General features: G+C 34.4%; 1 protein-coding gene across 2 annotated transcripts in view; it reads left to right on the top strand.

Moving 5' to 3' along the window:
• The first annotated feature begins 206 nt into the window (after nt 1–206).
• LOC112046230 (ABC transporter G family member 23) overlaps nt 207–26,417 on the top strand; it is a 58,648-nt gene continuing 32,437 nt past the window's right edge. The window contains exon 1 of one of the 2 annotated variants that reach the window (XM_024082805.2): nt 207–407. The gene's annotated coding sequence lies outside the window, so the exon portion shown is untranslated. Of the gene's footprint in view, nt 430–26,417 lie in introns of both variants that reach the window. The other variant, XM_024082804.2, reaches the window with a different exon arrangement.

Raw genomic sequence — 26,417 nt, 5'->3', positions numbered from 1 at the left:
AAGATGGTAGGCATTATAATTAATATTAATAGCTAAAAATCAAACAATAGCTGCTTCTTTTTGCAACAAATGATAATTCCAGCCATTGTTAAGTGCAAGTTATCTCAAACGCAACCAGAAGCAAACAATTGTTTTAAGTTTGCCGATTCTCAAGGTTTCTTAACTCTGTGGCAGCGGAGAGAGCGATCTTTTATTCGATATTGCTTTTGCTAGTCAACACTCGGTCGCCGCGCCAGTAGGTCGCCATCTTGGAAAATAGAGTGCCTGTCAAATCGCGCGCCATTTTCAAATATCGAACACTTATCTACTTTTTTTTCTTTATCAGTGCTTTGTGCTTTTGTAGTTGACAGTTTTTTTTTAAAACTTTCAGTGCAAGTGCGTGGCCATTTTTCGGAAAGTAAAAGGAGGTGAGACGTGTTTAATTTTTCGGTGAGTCTTTATCGTGTTAGCTTTACCTAACTGTGGGTCCATTCTCCTTTTAGCCGACCACGAAGCTAAAAGGAGGGTTATGAGTTTGACCCGTATTTATGTGGGTATGTATGTTATTCTGTTACCTCATAGCCTCTAAAAGGGTATCATTGACTCTACCAGTGATGTATAAGATACACTATACAAAGAATCTGAAATACAAGATACTTAAAAAAAAGCATTTTACCTTTCTAGATGAGTACTGTTTACCAACAAACAAATTTAAAATGAAGGTATAAATCACTAGTAATTTCACACCTAATAATAAATAACTTGTTCTTAAATTAATGAAAATGAATTTAATTAATAAGCTTAGAACAATATCATCAACAACCCATACTCGGCTCACTGTTGAACACGAGTCTCCTCTCAGAATGAGAGACGTCAGGCTAATAGTCCACCACGCTGGCCCAATGCGGATTGGCAGACTTCACACACGTGGAGAATTAAGAAAATTCTTAGGTTTCCTCGCGATGTTTTTCCTTCACCGTCTTAAAATACATATTTAGCTGAAGAAAGAAGGATTCGAACCTACGACCTCCAAATCGGAAGCAGAGGTCATATCCACTTAGCTATCACGGCTCAAATAAAGGAACTAAATTAGCACATTTAAATTACCATTGTTAGTTGTTACCTTTGTAACTTTCGCATGCACCCGATAATTGAGAATAAATTTTAAAAATACCCTCGCCTCAGATGAGAGCTAAACATTTTTACCTCCAAATAGCAAAATACAGAGGTGTATCATCTAATTTTAAAATGTACCTATTATATTCATTATTGATTTATAGGTGCACATTTAAAACTAGATAAAAAAAAATATCTTAAATTATGTATTATTCCTAATAATGATTAAGCTTCGTGGTTGTTCATTAAGAATATTATTTAAATTGGTACATACTATACCACGATAAACCGACGAGATATGTACCCGTTTAAATAATATTCCAAATAAATTAAAATAAGGAGTAAGTTTAAGAACTTTTTGGTTGGTGGGAGGCTTCGGCCGTGGCTAGTTACCACCCTACCGGAAAAGACGTACCGCCAAGCGATTTAGCGGTACGATATCGTGTAGAAACCGAAAGGGGTATTCATCCTCCTCCTAACTAGTTATCCCGCTTCCATCTTAGATTGCATCATCACTTACCATCCGGTGAGATTCAATTCAGAGAGTCAAGGGCTAATTAAGGGGTTTGAAAAATATATAGAATCCGATTCTCAGACCTACTGAATATACATAAAAAATTTCATAAGAATCGGTCAAGCCGTTTCGGAGGAGTATGGAACGAACATTGTGATGTGATTTTATGTATTAGAAGATTATGATTTTAAACCACCAGGTGGACTGACGACATCGAGCGAGTCGCAGGGATTTATGCAGGCGGCTCAGCCCCCCTAGCCAAGTGGTACGTCGTATCTCTTTCTACGATCGCTAACGCTTCGAAAACTGGAAAGATGTGAAAGACATTTGCTTTCGACACGTCACGTGATCAAGATCTGTCATTCCCATACATTTTTTCTAGTTTTCGAAGCGTTTACGATCGTAGAATGAGAATCGACGGGCCAATTGGCTAGGGGGGCAGGACCGTGATGTTTGGAAGTCCCTACAAAAGGCCTATGTCCTGCAGTGGACGTCCATCGGATGATATGATGATGATGATTTTAAAAAGCTCCGTAATTATGTATAAACACATTTAATATATATATAAATATATATTTTGTAGATAATAGATCTGACCGCATGTTACACATAGTTGGTTGCATAACATTTGTTGGTATTATAATCCTAGGTATCCTAGTGTTTATTTACGCTCTGAATCACTTGTAATAATAAATTATATTGAAGAGTCCGTCTATTTCAAAATACAGTTCGAAATTTAAGTCAAAACTGCTATTTATACAGGAGCGTAGCTAGCGCTGTATCAGCCGTATCAATGATATACGGGGCCCCCGAACTAAAGCCCAGTGACCTCTGCCTCCGATTCCGGAGGGCGTAGGTTCGAATCCGATCCGGGGCAAAACAGTGAAGGAAAAACATTGTAAGGAAACCGGCACACCTGAGATTTTCTTAATTCTTTACGTGTGTGAAGTCTGCCAAAATTAGACAGCGTGGTGGGTATTGTCCTAACCCCTCTTAATCTGAGAAGAGACTCGTGCTCAGCAGTGAATCGAATATGGGCTTATTACGAATGAATGAATGTTACTGTACTTAGATTTAGACAGGACAACGTCGGTCTTAGTTTGTGTAGCAACGTTACTTCGAATCAATGTTGCGAAACTTTATTGCACCTAGCGCAGTTAAATTGACTGTTACGAGAATCCAATTATAAAATAAAGTTAATAAAAAACTAATGACCGCCAGACCATCGGGAATTCATAAAAGAAAAAATTTTAATAAAAAAAATTCAACCGACTTCCAAGTCAAAAAATAACTTTAACTAAAAAGCAAAAAATAACATCCTACCTATGTGCTACCTTCTGATCAGTTTGAAGGCGGTGCCAAGCCAGTGATGTTTTAATTAAACACGTTTTAACTACAAAATTTCTGTGGTTCTTTCAGAAACAGCTTTAATTAAAACACGACACTGGCTTGGCACCGCCTTCAAACTGATCAGAAGGTAGCACATAGGTAGGATGTTATTTTTTGCTTTTTAGTTAAAGTTATTTTTTGACTTGGAAGTCGGTTGAATTTTTTTTATTAAAATTTTTATTTTTTTATTTTCAGTGTTAGCATACCTACTGCGTGTGTACAGTCACAATCCATCTAGGTGGAAAGTTCTCATCAACACAAATTTATCAAGTCCAAACACAAGGTAGCTACTGTGAACCGTCGAGGAGTTCTCTTCACTGTCCCTCGTCTTCATCACCAGACCCTTAATACATTCACAGTCCATCTAGGTGGAAAGTTCTCATCAATACAAATTTATCAAGTCCGAACACGAGGTAGCTACTGTGAACCGTCGAGGAGTTCTCTTCACTGTCCCTCGTCTTCATCACCAGACCCTTAATACAGTCACAACCCATATAGGTGGAAAGTACTCATCAATACAAATTAATCAAGCCCAAACAAAAGGTGACTGCTGTAAATCGTTGACGAGTTCCATCGTCTGTGTTTCGGCTCCATCATCAGACCAACTCTAAACCTTCATAAAGTTGTAGTGGTTTAAAATACCTTATGGAAACACTAACAAACGCACTAGTCGTCTCTACAACTTTCGAAAGTTCCCCTCAATTTCTCCAGGATGCCATCATCAGATCCTGACATGAAAAAAATGGGACCACCCTGGAAGTAAACCCTTCAAAACAAAAAAAGAATTTTCAAAATCGGTCCATAATTGACGGAATTATCGCTGGACATACATAAAAAAAAAAAAAAAAACATACATACAGCCGAACGTAGAACCTCCTCCTTTTTGGAAGTCGGTTAAAAAGGTTACAGTCTATCAGTTACTGGCCGTCACCCTTCTTTGCCTTCGCAGTTCCTGTTCTCCTAAGGATACGGGGATAAAATATAGCCTATGACATTCACAAATAACGTGGCTTTATAGTGGTAAAAGAATTTTCGAAATTGGTTCAGTGGATCCAGAGATTGTCCCCTACAACCGCAGTAACTTAACCTCAATTTAATATCACTACCGGACCCGACTAAAAGCTTCGCTTTGACTCTTTCCCTACCCCTATTCTACTACAACCTATACCTACACCTACCCTACCCTACCCCGACCCAAGCAACAAAATATAATATAGCACTCATGGATGGTGTATCTAGATTTCCAACAGTTGAAAAATTTTTCGAATCGGTTCAATGGTTTCGAAGCTTATTCAATGCATACAAAAAACCAATTAAATCTTTTCTCTTTATAATATTAGTATAGATTAGTAAAGATGAAACTAAAACGGAATTTTTAAAATAGTTTAAGAAATTACTAAGTTATGTGGTAACAAACATAAAAAAACAATATACGTGTCATATTGAGAACCTCCTCCTTGTTTTGAAATCGGTTAAAAATACTAACTAAGGCTTAGTCACACCTATTTTAGTTAACAGCTATGTATCATCAGGTGAGATTGTAGTCAAGTCTAAATTAGACGGCCTCCGTGGCGCAGTGGTATGCGCGGTGGATTTACAAAACGGAGGTCCTGGGTTCGATCCCCGGCAGGGCTGATTGAGATTTTCTTATTTGGTCCAGGTCTGGCTGGTGGGAGGCTTCGGCCGTGGCTAGTTACCACCCTACCGACAAAGAAGTACCGCCAAGCGATTTAGCGTTCCGGTACGATGTCGTGTAGAAACCGAAAAGGGGTGTGGATTTTCATCCTCCTCATGAAGTTAGCCCGCTTTCATCTTGACTACAATCTCACCTGATGGTGAGATTGTAGTCAAGGGCTAGCTTGTAAAGAATAAAAAAAAGAGAAGAGAACAAAGAAAAAAATAATTAACCACTGAACCAACGAGGTCCAGAGGTAATGTATTTTCTTAATAGATATCACATTGACTCGTCATTAACGGTGAATAACATTATAACTAAACGTAAATTTAGTTTACACAGATTATAATTCTGTAAATATTGTCAGAACATGTCGACTCGGAATGTAAACAAGGCGTTGGTGTCAACAGTTGACATAGGAGTCGGCCATGCGTGTAATTAAATACCCACTCAGGTGGTTAGACTTTAGGTACCTATAGCAACAAGTCTCATGTTTCCTCAGGGGCGTAGCTAGTGCCGTGTCAGCCGTAACAGTGATACGGGGCCCCCGGACAGGGGCCCCTTACGTGTGAAATCAAAAAATTGTAAAACATAACATAAGGTGTATGTCCAGGACCGAATTCGAACCTACGCCCATTAAATCCCTGTAGGATTTAATGGGTCAGATTTGCGGCGCTGCCGCGGATCCCTGAAAAACGCTCCATACAAAATGGCACGATTTAGTGACGTCGTTGGCTCGCTGATCGTTATGTTTGTATGAGCGTTCAAACAAAATTACTAATATCTTTGTTATTTGTGCGTTTATGTTTATAGTTCGTATATTAAAAAATGTCGCATTTAATGTAAGGAAGCTAACACTGTATGAATTTTCATCTAATTACGATAAAAGATTTTTAATAGATTTTGAAATTTAATAATCTCATTTATTTTGCAAATATCCAGACAATCCTTGCTTTCTATGTATAAATTAGTTAACATTGACCTTATTTACCCGAATGTATCATAAAACTCAATATGTTCAAACCTAGTCATCATCCCCAACAAATTAACGACTGTGCCGACGAGGTCCAGAGGTAATGTATTTGCCACTTAGTAGATATCACATAGACTCGTCATTAACGGTGAATAACATTATAACTTAACGTATTTTAGTTTACACAGATTATAATTCTGTAAATATTGTCAGAACATGTCGACTCGGAATGTAAACAAGGCGTTGGTGTCAACAGTTGACATAGGAGTCGGCCATGCGTGTAATTAAATACCCACTCAGGTGGTTAGACTTTACGTACCTATAGAAACAAGTCTCATATTTCCTCAGGGGCGTAGCCTCAGACCAATTATAGAAGGACCTGTATCGCACTCATAGTCGCGAACAAAATTGTCTGTCATTTTCTGAGGAAAACGAACTTAGATTTAGTATATATCTTATACATATAAACTAGAAGTTTTTGCCCGTTTTTTACACATTTCAATTACACAAAAAGGTACTTTTACGGAGCTCTTTAACCGACGAACACGATTACAACTATTTAACATCGATTCTATAGAGACAATTTTTATAATCGCATTAGATAGTTGATCATATATAAAAGCATAGAAATAAACAAACACAAGCTGGAATGATTAAACTGTATTTCAAATAACTTATTACTCATTCTTAAACAAATCGTTACTTTGGTAGATGGATAATACATTAATTAAATTTACTTAACGCCACTTAATCACATGTCCACCTCTTTTTCCTAGAGTATATCCCACAATACCCTACCAACCTCAGAATAAAACCATAATCATTAATAAACAGTACAGATTAAAACATTTATCTGGAAGAAGGAGTTTTTATATGTTGTCTTATGTATTTATAATTATTTAAATAATTAAAAATCTAACATTCGGCCATACTGACTACAAGTTTGTCCTCAAACTTTGTAAACACAAATAAATTCTAACATTACATTATTATAAAGATTCACTGAACTATGTCTCATAGTATTTAAAATTTTAATTTATGTTTATTACCACAACTCATTAATTCTCCAATAATTTCTAATTATAACAAAAGTGAGTCCCAATTAATCTATTATTATTACTACTTGCTAAATTCACTGATTTACAAGTAGTAAAATTCAATTTTGTCATTACAGATATTTTCTAATTTTAAACCTTGATTTAACAATATGTTGAAACACCCTACAATACATTTAATTATTCTTTAAGAATTATATAATTATAGTTTAACAGATTTCTCATTCAATATTTACAAATTGTGAATACAGACCTATACAGATTTTGATAGTGATTCTATTGATAAAAATCCAAACACTTAAATTCAGTTAAACTGGTATGTTAATTCTTGTTTTTACAAATTTGAAATAAATTCAATCTTTAATCACTTCCAGATTCAGTCCAATTACCCAAATTCATGACAAAATTGTCTGTCATTTTGTCATTCCTAAACTAAACTAAAAGTTATGTTAATATAAAGTTATAACTATGAAACCTCGATTCTACAGAGACAGTTCTTATAATCGCATTAGATCATACAAGTAAATCATGTACTTTGACGAAAAACAACATCTAGCGAGGTAGGTCTTATGTATGTCTGAGCTTCCAGATGACAAGAGGGAGCTTTACTCTAGACAGAGACTTATTAAATATTGTAATTAACTTAGGCAGAGTAGTAGATTAATTTAAAGCATTAAGTACATAGACGATATGTAATATTTACAAATGTAATGTCTTTATCTTCTAATATTTGTCTGAGCTTCCAGATGACAAGAGGGAGCTTTACTCTAGACAGAGACTTATTAAATATTGTAATTAACTTAGACAGAGTAGTAGATTAATTTAAAGCATTAAGTACATAGACGATATGTAATATTTACAAATGTAATGTCTTTATCTTCTAATATTTGTCTGAGCTTCCAGATGACAAGAGGGAGCTTTACTCTAGACAGAGACTTATTAAATATTGTAATTAACTTAGACAGAGTAGTAGATTAATTTAAAGCATTAAGTACATAGACGATATGTAATATTTACAAATGTAATGTCTTTATCTTCTAATATTTGTCTGAGCTTCCAGATGACAAGAGGGAGCTTTACTCTAGACAGAGACTTATTAAATATTGTAATTAACTTAGACAGAGTAGTAGATTAATTTAAAGCATTAAGTACATAGACGATATGTAATATTTACAAATGTAATGTCTTTATCTTCTAATATTCGGCCATCCTTACTAAAAGTTTGTCCCCAAACAACACAAGAATATCATGAAATTATGACATTACTATAATATCAACTATAAATAGAACAATGTTAACAATAAAATTTTATAATTAATTATCACACAGCATCCCATAAGTTATTTAAAAGAATCCAATGAAACTATAATGAAATTCTTGATTTCTTCTATATACTTTTATCATAAAAATGTTAAATAAGAATAAGAGTGATACATATTATAAATAAACATAATGTTCATGTGAAGCTTTTGTCAATCAACTTATCTATTTTCATCATTTCAAAACATTATTTATATTTGTCAAATTCGTCATCATCAATTAATGGCATCTGCACCGAACCCCTCACCACCCAGTCCAGAACTAGTAAAGTTACAGGACTTTGTGATCGTGTTAGACTTCCAGATGATGTGTGACATCTGCACCGAACCCCTCACCACCAAGTCAAGAACTAGTAAAGTTACAGGACTTTGTGATCGTGTTAGACTTCCAGATGATGTGTGACATCTGCACCGAACCTCTCACCACCAAGTCAAGAACTAATAAAGTTACAGGACTTTGTGATCGTGTTAGACTTCCAGATGATGTGTTGCATCTGCACCGAACCCCTCACCATCAAGTTCAGAACTAATATAGTTACAGGACTTCATGATCGTGTTAGACTTCCAGATGACATGTGATAGAAGATAATCAAAATATAAAATCAGATATAAATACATATACATACATTTTTAAACGACTTCAAAAAAAAGGAGTTTATCAATTCGTTGGAATCTTTTTATATTTATTTATTTATTTTATTTTGCTGTGTAATAATCAATAGAGAAATTATTATACAACAAATATATCCATAGTCATTCACAAAACAAATAACGGTATATTAGTCGTCATAACACTACTATACTATAATACTATCTAAAATATTATCGATAACACCGGCCGACAAATGAATACTTTTTGAACGTTGTTTTGATTTCAGTAAAAATTATCAGTAATTTATAGTATTTTGAACACAAAAATACCTGCACAATTACTCTATCACATCAATTTTTTTTTTACAAAAAGGAAAACTAATTTTACTTTAAAAGCTTCTAACATACAGCAAAAATAACAATATCTGTATGATTGTCTTGCTTTCACTATATCATAGGTAGTACCAAAAGGTAGAGATTGTCTTTTGCTGTATGTCCAGTGTCCACTGCCTTAATTGTTCAACACGATTAGTACAAACTGCAGAGTTCACGATTTTATTTGTATTTTGAAGTCAAAATAAGCTACATATTTATTATACATATTTTCCACAAATTTTTCAGTTTTTGCTTAGAATCATAAAGTTTCAACAAATGTAACAAAATATATCTGGACTATTGTGACACTTTATAGAAGACGTTATGTTTATCAGACGTTTTCCAACAACAAAAAAAAACCATTAACTAAAATATATATATATTTTTTTTTAACAAAGGCACTATAACAGCTTATTTCCACGAAACGCGTTACAAATAGGTGTGTCGTTGTTATAACTGAAGTAATTTCTCATGAGAGGTTGCTTAATTCAAAGAAAGAGTGCCAAAACTCGAAAATTTCACTGAAAAATCAAAACTAGCGAATATATTAATTTTACTAAAAATCTGATGTGATATGATAAAATTAGGTCTGATTTCGTAATCAGCACTACAAAATCAGTAGAAAAAAAATAATTATATCTTGGACAACGAAAATCGTGTCGGCCTGTGTAATACATCTATCCTTATATTAAAATTTTACCAAAACACAAATCGTCATCAGTAAGTCATAATTAATGAATAACATCATGGATGTGAGCAAATATTTAAAATATATGTATATATGATATCAAAACTAATAACTCTCAATATAATACATAATTATAATATCATCATATCATAAATAAAAATACTAAATTTAAATCGTGTGTTATCAATACATAGTGTAACTTCTCTCATCTTTGTGATTTGGGTCAACTGTCGAATAGGGCTGTGTTCAACCCAATGATTATCATGAGAATCTCATATATCCCATATTCATCAATCAATATCCATGCATCTCGGATCTGTAATCAAATATTTTCACACAGTATCACATAGCTCAGTCACTTAATCGTTCAGATAAATATCATACTTGTTTGACAAATAATTTAATTTAACATAACTAGCATACCTAGCATCCAAGAGAAAATCAGTCTATAATTGAATGAACCTTAGACCCGGTACATAAAATGAAATAAAATGTTAAACATGTGTTAATCTATCAATTTACTTTAATTCAGACAAAAGACTCTTTCTCTTAAAGAAATGCTTTTTTTTTTTAATGATAATAAAGACTTCTTGAAAATATTGCGATTTATGATTGTAATAATTTTAGTATGTAATCCAATCCTAGTAGTTATCACTAGATAAGAAAAGATGATATTTGACTATGTATTGTATAATTATCTTCAGACTACCCCCTTTTTTGTAATAATAGTAGCATAAACCTGTCTTAGACCAGACCACACCCTTTGTTATATACCTCTAGTTTGCTATCAGAGGTTTTACCTATTCATTAATTTTAGTATATTCTTTTTTTTTTTAATTCTGTTAAATTTCTTTTTTTTTTTTTTTTTTGACTATATCCATTAATTATTTTACTGATGTAATGATTTAAGTCTCTATATTGATTCATACTTGATGCAGACCACCCATCAGTTGCATGCAGGTACCAACAGCTCGGTGGCGTGCACTTTGTAGATGCACAAATGTACTGACTACCTAAGGACCCAATACAAATCTATATTCAAAACCTATACCACTTAATATGTTGGCCAAGGAATTTTCTAATTTTTTTTTTTTTACCTTTAGTGTACTAGTATACCCTAGTTAAAACCTTATGCACATATCATTGTAACCATCCGAATATATAATTCTAACCACAACCCCATAATAATTACTAATTTTCATAATTATACAAAATGTTGCAATCTAATAAAATGCTAGAAATAAACAAATGAGACATGGATTAAATACACTAGTGTATCTGCAAATAATAAACTGATTGATTGAATCTAAAACAACAGCAATAGTATGGTTAATTTACTTGTATGTAGAATCTATACATCTGCACATGACCATTAATGAAAAGAGAGCCCAACGTCACCCACCCACAAAACTGTCAAAATATGTCTTAGACAAATATTTTACAACCTATTTATGGCAATCTGTGTCTCTTTACTTGAAGTCCATACAGACTGGGCTCTAAGACAATTTGTGATCAATGATATTATTATAATTAATTATTTATTACTCAATTGTCACACAAGTAACTTTTTAATATCACCCTAAAAAAAATCTCCAATTTAATTAATTATAAGATTTCATTAAGATGAATATCATAATATCTCTTAGTACTCTTGTAGATAAGCCGAATATAATAATATTCATGGATAAGAATCATTTACTGTGTTGCTGCAGATTGTTAATAACTGTTCTATACTAAATAGGCTGAAGGCATGTTGTCAACGCTTGAATAGTTAAATAGGTTTTCAAACATAACTACAAATTTATTTTTCAAGAAATCTATCAATCCAATTTCTTAAAAGATTTAAAAAAAATTATATTAAGTACATACAGTAATCTACATAATGATATATCTAAGCAAATCCTATCTGAAAATATTGTAATAGCTGTCTCAAAACTTGTTATCAGGTACCTACATCAAGGCCTAAAATAATACTTGAACCATTACATAAAACTTCATATATTTTTAATTTTTATGTTATTCAGTCATAAAAACTCACATATAACAAATGTATAGTTTGAAGTTACAGGCACAAAAAAAAACAATATTTTAGTTAATTCATTTTAGTCCCATGTCAGCAACGGATGTAATGTAGTTCTATAATTAAGATTTCTCAATATTACATTATGCCAGTGTCCTACATCCTAACAACCCTAGATTGGTCTGTCTTCAAACGTTAATTTCTTGAGCAGTGTGTATGTGTGTGTGTGTGTGTGTACTTTTCACTTAAATGATTTTGGTTTCCTAGATATAGTCATCTAACAAAAATGTTTTGACAATAAGCCAGACAAACTGACAACCTATCAACCATACTTAGTTTCACCTAGTGATTATTTATTCTTTGTAATTTTATTTCATATTAGTCACAACTGAATAATTTATGAGGCTGTTTAATCAAAATAATAAAACTCACCAGACACCTAGTTTAATATATTTAGACATCATTGGTATTTCTCATCCGTCAAACCAACAGGATTCCATCTCATATAACTCTGCAGCTAACACCACACATGCATCTTTGTATTTTGTTATTAATTTACACGTTCTTCTCTGTTCTCTCGCAGTTTTTCAAATAATATCCTCTTATGAGTGCTGTTGGACTGTTTGACTGTTTTGCTCATAAATATCGTCAACATGGTTTATGTGTGTTACGTTTACGTTTCTTCATTCTTGTTAGATATTGTAAGCATCGACAACCGACATCGCATAAATACTTTTACCGGGACCAGTGCGGCGTGCGTCCCATAGCCGTCAGTGGTATACATACCTACTTAATGGTTGTGCGCACGTATGATTTTTATCGCATTTCTCGTAATGTAAACCACTGTTTTCCCAAATTCACACTTCATTTAAATGCCGTTACATTTTCTTTCTGCAGATCGACTTTTATGTAGGTAATGACATCGTGTTCGTAGGTTCTCTCACTTCTGATAAAAGCATAGAAATAAACAAACACAAGCTGGAATGATTAAACTGTATTTCAAATAACTTATTACTCATTCTTAAACAAATCGTTACTTTGGTAGATGGATAATACATTAATTAAATTTACTTAACGCCACTTAATCACATGTCCACCTCTTTTTCCTAGAGTATATCCCACAATACCCTACCAACCTCAGAATAAAACCATAATCATTAATAAACAGTACAGATTAAAACATTTATCTGGAAGAAGGAGTTTTTATATGTTGTCTTATGTATTTATAATTATTTAAATAATTAAAAATCTAACATATACTTTGACAGAAAAGTAACGTCTAGCGAGGCAGGTCCTATACAATAATTGGTCTGAGGGCGTAGCTAATGCCGTATGATAGTCAGTAGCGTACCATAGATGCAAAAATGCACTGCGTACCCTGAGGACTCATTACGAGCGATTATTTATTTATTATTATTTTCAGAAATTGAATATCACTTGTCTCAAACTGTGAAGGAAAACATCGTGAGGAAACCTGCATACCAGAGAAATTTCTTAATGATCATGATAAACAATACCTATTTACCAATAAAAAATACTACATGTGATATCTCCTAATTTTTTTTTTAAATATTTATCTGCCTATTATTCTTAGATCATTAACTAAACAGATAATGATGACGCACACGCAATTCGCTAGGAAACAATTGCGAGATGCAATCCACTCTATTTTATTTGGTAGACGCCCTTAGAATATATATCCGCAGTTTAAACCGAATGGTACCAAGGGCAGGTGTTACCAACACGAACGTGACTCGAATGTTTATCGCTAAGGTTAATTTCACTAGCGTGTAACGATTCTATATCGGTTCGAGTTGTTGACATGTGGTTGGGGATCAGAGTTTGTTGACCCATTGGTTACTTTTTTTTTAATTTTTTATTGCTTTGTGTGTTTTCGAGATTTTTTAACCATCGGCAGGGAGAAACCCAGCAAGCTTAATTTGAGTACAATGAACCCCCCTCCCCCCTGGAGTGGCTCAGAAACTTAGTTAAGCTTTTTGGGTTGCTTCCTGCCAATGGTTCAAATCTCGAGTCAGGTAATTCTTTTACAAATCTTATACGATGTTTTCTACTTATCCTCTACTTATGAATTTCCTGTACGTTGAAATAACTATTTTAAATAATCACAAAAACGAAAATACGATGAAAAACGATGTAGTGACTACTTACTTGAATGGTACACCGAGTTACGTAATAACCCTGCAGGTCTTTTGCCATCATCCTGACGGCTCGATTAGCGCAGGATTTTTTTTGTGATAGCAAAACCCCTTTTATTAGCTATATTATTTAGAAAGTCATGCCAAAACAGCCTACCGCCACTTCTTTTATTTATTTATTTATATTTTATTTGTACACCACAACATAAAAAAACAAATAACAAGAAAGAAAAAAGTTTAGCACAGAAGTAGGATACACAGGGCGCCTTATCGCTACGTAGCGATTTCTTCCAGCATCTCTATTTTTCTTTGGTCCGTGGATTCCTAATTAATATAGATATTATAATCCATTTTAACTTAAAATAGGCTTGTTTATAAGCCCTTTTTAAATGTTTGTCTGTTTCTAATGACGGTTCGAAAGATAGATTATATTTCGAATTGCTGGCAATATTTTATTCATAGCATTTCATTTCTAAGTCAAATAAGGTCCTGCAAGTAGGGATTCTCCCGCGAAGAATTTTAAAATGCTCCAGACTGTTTTATTTGTACTGCAAGGAAAGAGAAAGGCGATACTAAGAACTCTATCTGTATCAAATATAAGGTTTTCCTTGTTTTGTATTAAGAAATATGCGCCGATTTAATCTTGGCTGGTAGGAGGCTTCGGCCGTGGCTAGTTACCACCCTACCGGCAAAGACGTACCGCCAAGCGATTTAGCGTTCCGGTACGATGCCGTGTAAAAACCGAAAGAGGTGTGGATTTTCATCCTCCTCCTAACAAGTTAGTCCGCTTCCATCTTAGACTGCATCATCACTTACCATCAGGTGGGATTGTAGTCAAGGGCTAACTTGTAAAGAATAAAAAAAAATAATAATGCATTTTTTTTGTAAAGGTAATCAAGTAAATCCTTCAGAGCCTTTTAAGGCATTCATTACATTTTATAACATAATTTATATGTATAAGTAATTAAATTCAGGCAATTAATTATTAAATTATTAATTTGAAATTAAAAAAAAATCTTTTAAGAACAGTTAAAAAAATATATTAACTATATTGCTATATTTTCTTAGGCAAAGTTTAGATTTAACATCATCATAATCAACCCAATTTCAGCTCACTGTGGAGTACGAGTCTCCTCTCCGAAGAAATTATATCCAATCCAAAGTCTATCTAATCCAAAGTCTATCGAATCTAAAATATATGCAATCCAAAGTCTATTAAATCCTTACTACATAATTAAAACCAATCCAAAGTCTATCCAATCCATAGTACATCCAACCCAAAGTCATTCCAATCCAAAGTCTATGCAATACAAAGTCTATTCAATCCAAAGTCTATTCAATCCAAAGTGTATCCAATTCAAAGTGTATCCAATTCAAAGTCTATCTAATCCAAATGTATCTAACCTAATGTCTATCAAATCTTTAGTCTAAGCAACTCAAAGTATATACAACCCAATAATATCTATCCAATCGAAAGTATATGCAATCCAAAGTCTATCCAATCCAAAGTATATCCAATCTAACGTATATCCAATCCAAAGTGTATCCAATTCAAAGTTTATCTAATCCAAATGTATCTAATCTAATGTCTATCAAATCTAAAGTCCAAGCAACTCAACAAAGTGCATACCTACAACCCAATACCTATCCAATCCAAAGTCTATTTAAACCAAAGAAAGATTGTTATTATTCCGCGACCCCTTACAATAATTCTGACAGACCCCATATCGGGTAACACTGATGTAAACCGGTAGACCTCGCTTCGCTTGGCCAACCACATAGGAGAAACTGAACCATACCAACCAAGGAAATTACTATAACAGTATCATGTCGCGTCATTTGTCCACTTTCCCGCGTTTCCGTGGTTTACCTAACACACATACACACATATGAGATGTATTATTATCTACTTCCGTAACTGTAACAATTCAGAGCGTCTACAGTTTCATGGTTTAACTGCACGGTCCCAGGTTCATTCTTTTTTGTGCAGCACTGTATTTTTTTAGGACTTCTGTTGTATATGCTGCATAAATGGTAAAAAATAGGCAAAAATAATGCATGTTATTTTAGGGAAGGTTTTGATTATTATTTCAAAATAATTCACTTATTTATTTACCGACAATCATCGATATTCTTTTAAAAAAATGGATGCACATTCAGCGACCAAAAAATATCCCCACTCAATGAGTGCCAAACACAACTGCTTGGCACTCAATTCGCACTTGCAAATTCAACTCTTAAGGTTGTTTTCGTTTTCTGTTTGAAAAAGTATACTTCTAGATTGATCCCATTTAATTTTCATGAAAATCGGTTGAGTGAGCCCGTACATTTTCATTTTCGTTACATTCGGGCATTTTCGTTATTTTAATTTTAACACAAAATTACTGAACTGATTATTATGAAAATCAAATCCCCGATTTAATTTAAAAAAAGCCGATTGAATCATAAACTTTTAGGATTCAAAGACAGTGGTTCTTTCAGACACGGCTTTAATTAATACGTCACTTGCTTGGGACCGGCTTCAAAGTGATCAGAAGGTAGCACATACGATGTTATTTTTCGCTTTTTAGTTTATTTGTGTGAATTTGAAGTCGGTTAAATTTTTTTGTTAAAAAGATTTTATATTACAAGAGGTCAATGCTGACATCTTAAAATTATCATTCTGATTAAAATACATAAGTTACTTAGGTATACCTTTATAAGTAGGTACTCAAGTACAAAATGACTTTTATGTATATTAACTAACACATTACCTGCTGGCTTTATAAGTAAATATTGATCTAATACTTAATACTGCGCAAGTCATTACAGTAATCGTTGAAGTAAATATAAAAGGTAGATCATCAATACAAGTACGTACAATACATTATAGGAATAATTATAAAACAATGTAAGAGAAAAAAAATATTGCAACCGTAAAACAAAACTAAAATTAATTTATTTCAAGTCAGCTTAGTTTTAAAACACTTTTAAAACGTTAAGTTTGACTATTCGTAAATACTCTACCACCGGTACGGAAGGCAAGTTCTGCTGAGACCTTGCAATAAATTTAAGAGTTGCTCTTTTATTTATAAATTACTAGCGGACGCCCGCGACTTCGTCCGCGTGAAACCTACCCCTACCCTACCCTACCCTACCCCTACCCTACCCCTACCATACCCCTACCCTACCTTTACCCTACCCCTGCCCTACCCCTACCCTACGTTAAAATTTTTGCTGAATTTTCTTTGCTACAAACCTCACGGAACCCAAAACCTTTTCAACGAATGCAAAACCGTGGAAATCGGTTCGTGCGTTCTGGAGTTATAGCGTCAGGAAGGAAAACCCGACTTTTATTTTATTGTTTTTTTTTTTATAAAAAGTATCCTATGTCCTTCTCCTGGCTCTAAACTACCTGCCTGCCAATTTTCAGCTAAATCGGTTCAGCCGTTCTTGAGTTATAAGTGGAGTAACTAACACGACTTTCTTTTATATATATAGATTATCATTCTTTACAATGTATTATATCATTTACATGAAATCAGCTAACTATGGGCTATCTATGGGCTATAAGAAGGCTCAGAGTCACACAGCGGGCGATGGAACGAGCTATGCTTGGAGTATCTCTGCGTGATCGAATCAGTAATGAGGAGATTCGCAGAAGAACCAAAGTCACCGACATAGCTCAACGAGTTGCGAAGCTGAAGTGGCAATGGGCGGGGCACATAGTTCGAAGAGCCGATAGTCGTTTGGGTGGGTGGTTGGGTTAGGTTAGGTCTGCTAGGTCTACTAGTGTCTTTCCTCTGAACATGAAAAATATATGCAATGCATCGATTTATCTTTTTTAAGACAATATTTTCGGGAACTTTAAATAAATTCACAGTAAGGACCAATTCTCAATGTAATTCTTTCCTTAAGCCTTTGAAATTGAACTTTTAACATAACTGTAGCGTATTTTCCAAAGAATAAGGAAATTCTTTTAATTAATTAAGTTACAAATACTTGTTTTTTTTCCTTGTGGTAAAAGTATAAGGTGTTGGTAAAATAACACGTCCTTCGAATTAATATCAAACTTTTTACGATATTTCCGTACTTTTGTTAATTGTTCTAGGTAATTTGTTAATAGTTTTATTTTGTAAGGAAGTAAGTTCGTATGTTGACTTGTATATTTAACGGGCTTTTAACGTCAGTGGTGTTGCAAGACAAGGTTGATCTTTGTAAACATCCGATTTTTTCTCGTGTTTTGTATATCTATATACTATATAGATACGTAAAGCAAAGTCTTTGCACGCTTTTGAAAGTAACAATACATTTTTTTTTCAAGTTAGCCCTTGACTACAATCTCACCTGATGGTAAGTGATGATGCAGTCTAAGATGGAAACGGGCTAACTTGTTAGGAGGAGGATGAAAATCCACACTCCTTTCGGTTTCTACACGACATCATACCAAACGCTAAATCGCTTGGCGGTACGTCTTTGCCAGTAACTAGCCAAGGCCGAATCCTCCCACCAGCCAGACCTGGACCAATTAGGAAAATTTCAATCTGCCCAGCCGGGGATCGAACCCTCCTGGGTTCGATCCTCCGTTTTGTAAATCCACCGCGCATACCACTGCGCCACGGAGGCCTTCAAAAATTGTATGAATGAATGAATCTATATTTCTATACTAACATTATAAAGCTTAAGAGTTTGATTGATTGATAAATGGGCTATACTAAAAGAATTTTCAATTGGACCAACAGTTCCTGAGATTAGCGCGTACAATCAAGCAAACAAACAAACTCTTCAGCTTTATAATATTAGTATAGATATGAAATTCACCAAGTCAGCAAGTATAGAACAGATAATAATCATTATTTAGTTGAGTGCAACAAATACATAAAGTGCAAGTTAATGTTAAGAAATGTAAGGCCTAATAATAACACGACTCGCTCAGCGGAGAGTGGTGTTGGCGGCGAATCATGCGCATGGCACGATGGCCTCATTTCTTTCCCGCAGCGGATAACGGTGAGAAAGTGCCTTTTTCACTGCACGACTACAAACGCTGTTTTTTAAACGGTCAAAGATTTAGATATGGCAAATTTTCTTTTAAAACAAAACTAGAAGAAATGCAATATCCACAATAACAGTAACAATACATTAAACTACGTATATTCTTCTCTTTTTGCACTACATTTATAGCGCAAAGGGCTGATAACATAATCATGTTAAAAGTACGAAATATGGTTATCCAAAAAACGTGAAATGTACAAATGAGGAGTTCCCTTAACTGTCCTTCGTCTTCATCACCAGACACCTAATCACAGTCACAGCCCAACGAGGTGGAAAATTCTCAAAATTACAAATTAATTAAATCCAATCACAAGGTAGCTACTGTAAACCGTTGAGGAGTTCCCTTAACTGTCCTTCGTCTTCATCACCAGACACCTAACGACAGTCACAGCCCAACGAGGTGGAAAGTTCTCAAAATTACAAATTAATTAAGTCCAATCACAAGGTAACTACTGTAATCCGTTAAGGAGGTGCCTTAACTGTCCTTCGTCTTCATCACCAGACTCCTAATGACAGTCACAGCCCAACGAGGTGGAAAGTTCTCATCAATACAAATTAATCAAGCCCAATCACAAGGTAGCTACTATAAACCGTTGAGGAGTTCCCTTAAGTGTTTTTCGACTCCATCACCAGACCAATAATGACAGTCACAACCCATCTTGATGTAAAGTTCTCAAATTTACAAATTAATTAAGTCCAATCACAAGGTAACTACTGTTATCCGTTAAGGAGGTGACTTAACTGTTCTTCGTCTTCATCATCAGACCCTTAATAACATTCACAACCCATCTACGTGGAAAGTTCTCATCTATACAAATTAATCAAGCCCAATCACAAGGTAACTGCTGCAGACCGTTGACGTGTTCCCTCATCTGTGTTTCGGATCCCTTATCAGGTCGACTCCAGACCTTCATTAAGTTGTAGTGCTTTAAAATACTTCATGAAAAAATTAGGAAACCCATTGGGCGCCCTTACGATTTTCAATACGTCCCCTTGATTTCTCCAGGATCTTCGATCGTTTCCTTATTTTTTAGTACCACCCTCGGAATATCTCCTTCCTAACAAAACAATAATCATCAAAATTGGTATACAAACGACGAAGTTAACATAAGCACATAAGAAGTCGGTTAAAAATTTAAACCAAAAATAATATTTTTGTTTACTGTTTTAGTTGAAAAGTCCTTTGTTTGACTTCGAAGTTTTTTTCTTAGAAGATACTTATCTCATTACTCCTACTGCAACTACATTACTCTTATCAACTTTGATTTAATGATGGAAAATATGCAGTGTCGTATCGTATCCGTGTATTGAAAAGTTAACTTTACGTTCAGATTGACGGCATAATGCGTCAAGTACGAAATACGCAGAATTTGCACTTTCAATAACGCTTGTGTACTTGTATTCGTATGTACTTATGGGTAAACATGCACATGCAACAGTTCTAGCTTATTATCTTTCAAAATATTATTGTAAGTACATATAGACACCGGCAAGTAATTTGAACCTGATAGGCCGTACAGACTACTTTAGTATTTTAGTCGAGTACGAACAATTTTTGTATTTACCGCCCAAAAATCGTTCGTACTCGACTAAAACACTAAAGTAGTCCGAACTAAGCCTTAATGAAAGTTTTCTTTGCAGCTACTTTAAAAACAAGACTGTTAGACGACTAGAGCATGAAAACTGAGACGGGCGAACATAAAAAACTAACGTTATTTAAATAAATAATAACTAAATATTGTCTACAACATCAATTTGTGTGTTCAGGAAGTGTAAAAAACATACTCGTGTATTATACATGAATATATAATGGAATTAAAGACACAATGGGGATGATGACTAGGGTTGAATATATTGATTTTTCTGATACATTCGGGTAAATAGGGTAAATGTTAACTAATTTGTACTTACATAAAAAGCAACGATTGTCTGGATATTTTCAAAATAAATAAGATTATAAAATTTGAAAATCTATTAAAAATCTTTTGTCGTAATTAGATGAAAATTCATACAGTGTTAGCTTCCTTACATTAAATGCGACATTTTTTAATATACGAACTATAAACATAAACGCACAAATAACAAAGATATTAGTAATTTTGTTTGAACGCACATATAAATCTAACGATCATTACATTACCTACGACGTCATTAGTTTGTGCCATTTTGTATGCGTTTTCAGGGATCCGTGGCAGCGCCGCAAATCTGACCCTTTAAATCCCTGTAGCTCCGAAACTAATGATCGCAGATACCCTGTTACTTTTACAAAATTGCTTTACTATAAGCTCTTAATTTATATGTATACAATTTAAAAAACTGTCATCATCCCTATTGTGCATGAGTGCGCTTAGTGGTATAGCTAAATTCTGATCCCTTTTTGCGGTGATTTTGCTACCACGTAACCTATTTAAAGTAAAATTATCATTGCTTTCTGCGCATAGATCAACTTACAGGCCGCTATCTATACCTAATAACTCACTAACAGAACGTACTAGAATCTTCCATACGTCAGCAATTTAAATACTTCCCGTCCGATTGTTTCACGCGCCATTTACAGATCTGTCGCGGCGTGTGGTGACGTCATTATACGTCACACTGCCTTATTAACCAACATTACAAAAAAGCATTGTTATTATGGATTAGATACCATTAGAACGAGAGCTTACTATAGCGAGATATACCCCATATTATAAAGGCTGAATGTCAGCCCAAGCTTCTACCGTAAAAGGTAAGTAAATCAATAGTTTTTTTGACGAAAATTTTTTAAAGTGTAAACTTTATATTACGACACTAAAGGGACTGCACATTTTATGGCGTTATAGAGAGTGGTCGTTATACAGAGAGGAGACAAATGTATGAGGAAACTATTTTCGTTAATACTCAGTGATTTTCTTTTACTAGCCATGTTTACTATTTGAAAGTTTGTAAGCAAATAAGAATATGACAACGTATGACCATGATTTCTTCTTATTCATCATTATCATCATCATCATCATATCAGCCGATGGACGTCCACTGCAGGACATAGGCCTTTTGTAAGGACATCCAAACATCACGATACTGAGCCATCTTACCTTACCTTACCTTACCTTATCAGCCGATAGACAACCATTGCTAGACATAGGCCTCTTGCATGGACCTCCAAACACAAGGATTTCGAGCCGCCAGCATCAAGCGGCTCCCTGCAACCCGCTTGATATCCTCGGTCCACCTAGTGGGGGGTCGCCCAACACTGCGCTTTCCGGTTCGGGGTCGCCATTCCAGCACCTTGGGACCCCAACGTCCATCGGCTCTTCAAACTATGTGCGCCGCCCATTGCCACTTCAGCTTCGCAACTCGTTGAGCTATGTCTTCTTATTAGTCATGGTAAACAACAGTTTACACGTGCAATCCGAATTTGTAAACAAAATAACGGATTTCATAGGAAGTTTTTTGCATGATGCCGTCGGTCGAGTTTATTACGAGCTAGGATAGTAAAACGACAAAAGAACGTAGACAGCTATGCGGTTTTCACTAGTTTTGGGAATTTAGACTAGACTACAAGCCCTTGAACAAAAATTACATGTGAAATGAACCAACATGAATAACGCTTAGAAGGCTGTAACAGAAAATAACTCTGAGCACTATGCCGTCATTTCTGAGCGGCACAGGTGAGTACGCGAGTGAAGAGTAAGGCTTGCGACTCTTATTTTTCGACTCCTGCGCTGGAAATATGTACGGCGTTTACGGGTAAAGTATCTGTATATGTGTACAAAACGAATTGCACAAATTCCGTACAGTAATAAATGACCTATTTTGCTTCTGCAATTGTCTACAATGAAAAGTTTGTTCTGACTTCCGGCACCACCATTTTAGTACGGCACTAGGATTTTCGACATTTATTTTTAATAATCTTTAACACTATAACAAAGCCGTATACTTATAATTAGTCGTAATTCATCATTTGTACCTGATGAATTCCATTCACTCGCGTACTCACCACTCTACCGCTCAGAAATGACGGCATAGTGTTCAGAGTTATTTGCAGATATAGTAACAGCCTTCTAAGCGTTATTCACGTTGGTTCATTTCACAGGAATTTTTTGTTCAAGGGCTTGTTCAAAGGTAGTTTCTATTATTCAATAATTGTCGTTATAGGGAGTGCCGGAGCCAGGACAGGACCTCGGGCTAAGTAAATATAAATATATTTGAACAACCTTCGACGCCATATTTATAATATCAATATGGATTAATTATGTATAAGTAACTATTTTAATTGAACATTCTCGCATAATTTCCTTTGCGGAAAAACACCGAGACATTTAAAAATCACGTCCTGCAACGAAACGGGTTCCTTCCATATCTGAATTCGTTATGTAGATATTTCTCTAAAAAGGCCTACTTGGTGAATTTCCATACATATAATTATAACGGCAAGGTGTTTGACTGTCAGTTCTTTTTCCTTCTATCTATAATAAAGATATAAAAATATTTTTTTTTATTCCTCACAAGTTAGCCCTTAACTACAATCTCACCTGATGGTAAGTGATGATGCTATTTAAGATGAAAGCGGTCTAACTTGTTAGAAGGAGGATGAAAATCCACACCCCTTTCGGTTTCTACACGGTATCTAAAAAAATCTAAAACTGTCAAAGCAAAATTGGCCAATTTTTAAGTGAAATTTTCTACATGATTGTACGTCCTTTTATAATAAGAGGTCAATGCTTCCAAAACATTTTCCAAAATTCAGTGCAAAACAAATGACTGTGCCGTCTGAATATTGTCCGACAAGGTTAGTCTGTTATTTATTCATAAACGTTCATTTTAATCGTCATTAAAAATTAAATCTTACCAAAGTTCTTACCAAATTAAACTGGACCGGCATACCAAGGTGAGCAGAGAAGGTGAGTATTGACATGCCCTAAAGCATTGGTTCCTAAAGTGGTCCAACCCCAAGGGTCCACGGGAGACTCAACACGGGATCTACGTTGTCGTAACAAAAAAATGGGGTTCACGGTTCGTAAGCGGTGATCCATGAAATTGTATCCAGTTTCGTTTTGTCTTTTTCTAAGGCGTTTTCTAAATAAAACAAGTGAGAATTTTTAGAATTCTTGTGCTGTGAGTTAAAAAGTAACCGAGTAACCAAGTTAAAAGTAAAGTTATATGATTGGCCAACTTTTCTTTTTTACATCCACTCAAAGCACAATAAATTAATTAATTCAGCAATCTGTTATCACTTTTTTTCGAAAACTGATAATTTCGTTGACAACATTACAACTATTACAACTGAGCCGCAACGCTAATTTCCATAGTATATACATATTTTTTCGCAATTTGGAAAATGCCAACCAGCTAGATTTCTATGGAGTGGAGACCCTTTTAGGATCACATAATGCTAGTTGCAGTGTATTTTAATTTTTTTTTACTCTCAAATTAGCCCTTGACTACAATCTCGCCTGATGGTAAGTGATGATGCAATCTAAGATGGAAGCGGGCTAACTTGTTAGGAGGAGGATGAAAATCCACACCCCTTTCGGTTTCTACACGACATCGTACCGGAACGCTAAATCGCTTGGCGATACGTCTTTGTCGGTAGGGTGGTAACTAGCCACGGCCGAAGCCTCCGTCAAAATTATTTAAAAATTATTGTTTTTTTCTCTTTCCTTTGTATATTCTGAATAAACTTTTCTTTCTTTCTATTTCGAAAGTGGTCTATGAGAAAAAATGTTTTAGAACCTCTGGCCTAAAGGAACTATTTAACTTAAGTTTTCACACGATAAACCGCCACTTGTGAATCCAAAAAATGCTAACACAACTCGTCTCTCTAATAGAGATCAAATCTTGAGGTCGTCGGTGTAAGGCCATTTGCCACTTGGCCACATTTCGCCGGCGCGTGACGCAACTGTTCCGGTCATCCGACAGTACGTAACCATTGCGTCAGGGACCGTTGTCCAATGGTGCCGACATGTGGATGTGGAAAATAAAATGATATTTTGCAGTTATTTTACGTATGGTGGTGTGCGACAAATATTTTTTATTTAATAAAATGTATTTTTTTCATTACCTTCAGTATTTTAAACAACATTTTTGTATTTTTTTTATTTTTTTTCAAATGAAATCAAATCCTTTATTTGCTGATACAGTTTACAAGGTCTTAACAAATAAATATAATCTGTTCTGTATCACGCCCGATTGGCATGCAAAATATTATATTTATTTATTCTTTACAAGTTAGCCCTTGACTATAATCTCACCTGATGGTAAGTAACGATGCAATCTAAGATGGAAGATGGAAAAATGTATAATTTTTTCATTAGCTACCAACATTAATTATTTTTTCATTATGGCAACATGCTTGTAACTCACACCCTGACAGATTTTCAGTGATCTTCGCGTAGTCGCGTTCTTTTAGGGCGTTTCTAAAGCAATTTAAGGATTTTTTTTATTTAATGCCTCTCTGTCAACAATTTAATGTTTCTTTTTAACTGGTGTCATATTGACATTTGACAATATTACATGACATTAGGTAACCATTGCGTCAGGAACCGTTGTCCAATGTTGCCGACATGTGGACAAAATTATGACCTTTAATATTGAGGGGTGAAGGTGAAATGATATTTTGCAGTTATTTTACAAAATGGTGTGCAATAAATCTAAAATTTATTGTAAACTAAAACAATGAATTCCTTGAGCCAAAGTACAATCAACATCATACTTACAATACAACATCATACTTATATTTTTGAATGTAAACCATAGAAATATGTGACTTAAATCATACTGAAAAATCTACCAAGCTATTAACAAAAGTTACATTAATATCAATATAGTTGTACCTACCTACCTATCGGTTTTAGTTTAATTGAGTAATCAATTACTTGAAAAACTGTAATAAATAATATCTTCACTAACATAAACACTAGGTAGGTAACTTATATAACATTAATTATTTAAATAATGATATTTATAAGTAATAATAAATCACTCATAATAGAATAGCTTTACAATAATACCATAGTGTTGTAAATCAAACGCGAATAAATAATAATATTCAGTTGCCTACTATTCTATCTCATTGAGGTAATGATTTTTATGGATATTTATTAAGCTATTGCATAGCTTTTGTCGCTGGCTGTGATTGCGGTGAACGAATCAAGAATTTCCGTAACGAAAATAAACCTAACACCCAAGTCTTGCATCAAGTTAACACATTTCGACGTTAACCTAACGACTCCGAAGTGGTGTGAAACCAAGGGGCAAAACTTAATAAACCAGAGTTCGAAACCAGCTCAACGTAATGACATTAATTATTTATTCTTTTATTTTTTATTATTTTCTAAAAAAATAAAAAGTACTGCATAAATAAAGTAAATAAATAAATAATTATAATACCGCGGCAGACCCCGGGTGCCACACGTATTTTTTTTATTTAATTTAGTCATTTTAAAAATCAATTTTAATATAAAAATTACATCTTGTGTTCATTCGTAGACAACACACAAGCTTAATAAGTCAATTTATTGAGATGCCAACTAATACGAAAAAGCCTCTACCTGA

Source organism: Bicyclus anynana, chromosome 24 (assembly GCF_947172395.1).
Source record: "Bicyclus anynana chromosome 24, ilBicAnyn1.1, whole genome shotgun sequence".
Classification (NCBI taxonomy): domain Eukaryota; kingdom Metazoa; phylum Arthropoda; class Insecta; order Lepidoptera; family Nymphalidae; genus Bicyclus; species Bicyclus anynana.
The sequence above is the reverse complement of the archived record's forward strand: the minus strand, read 5'-3'. Positions and strand labels throughout refer to the sequence as shown.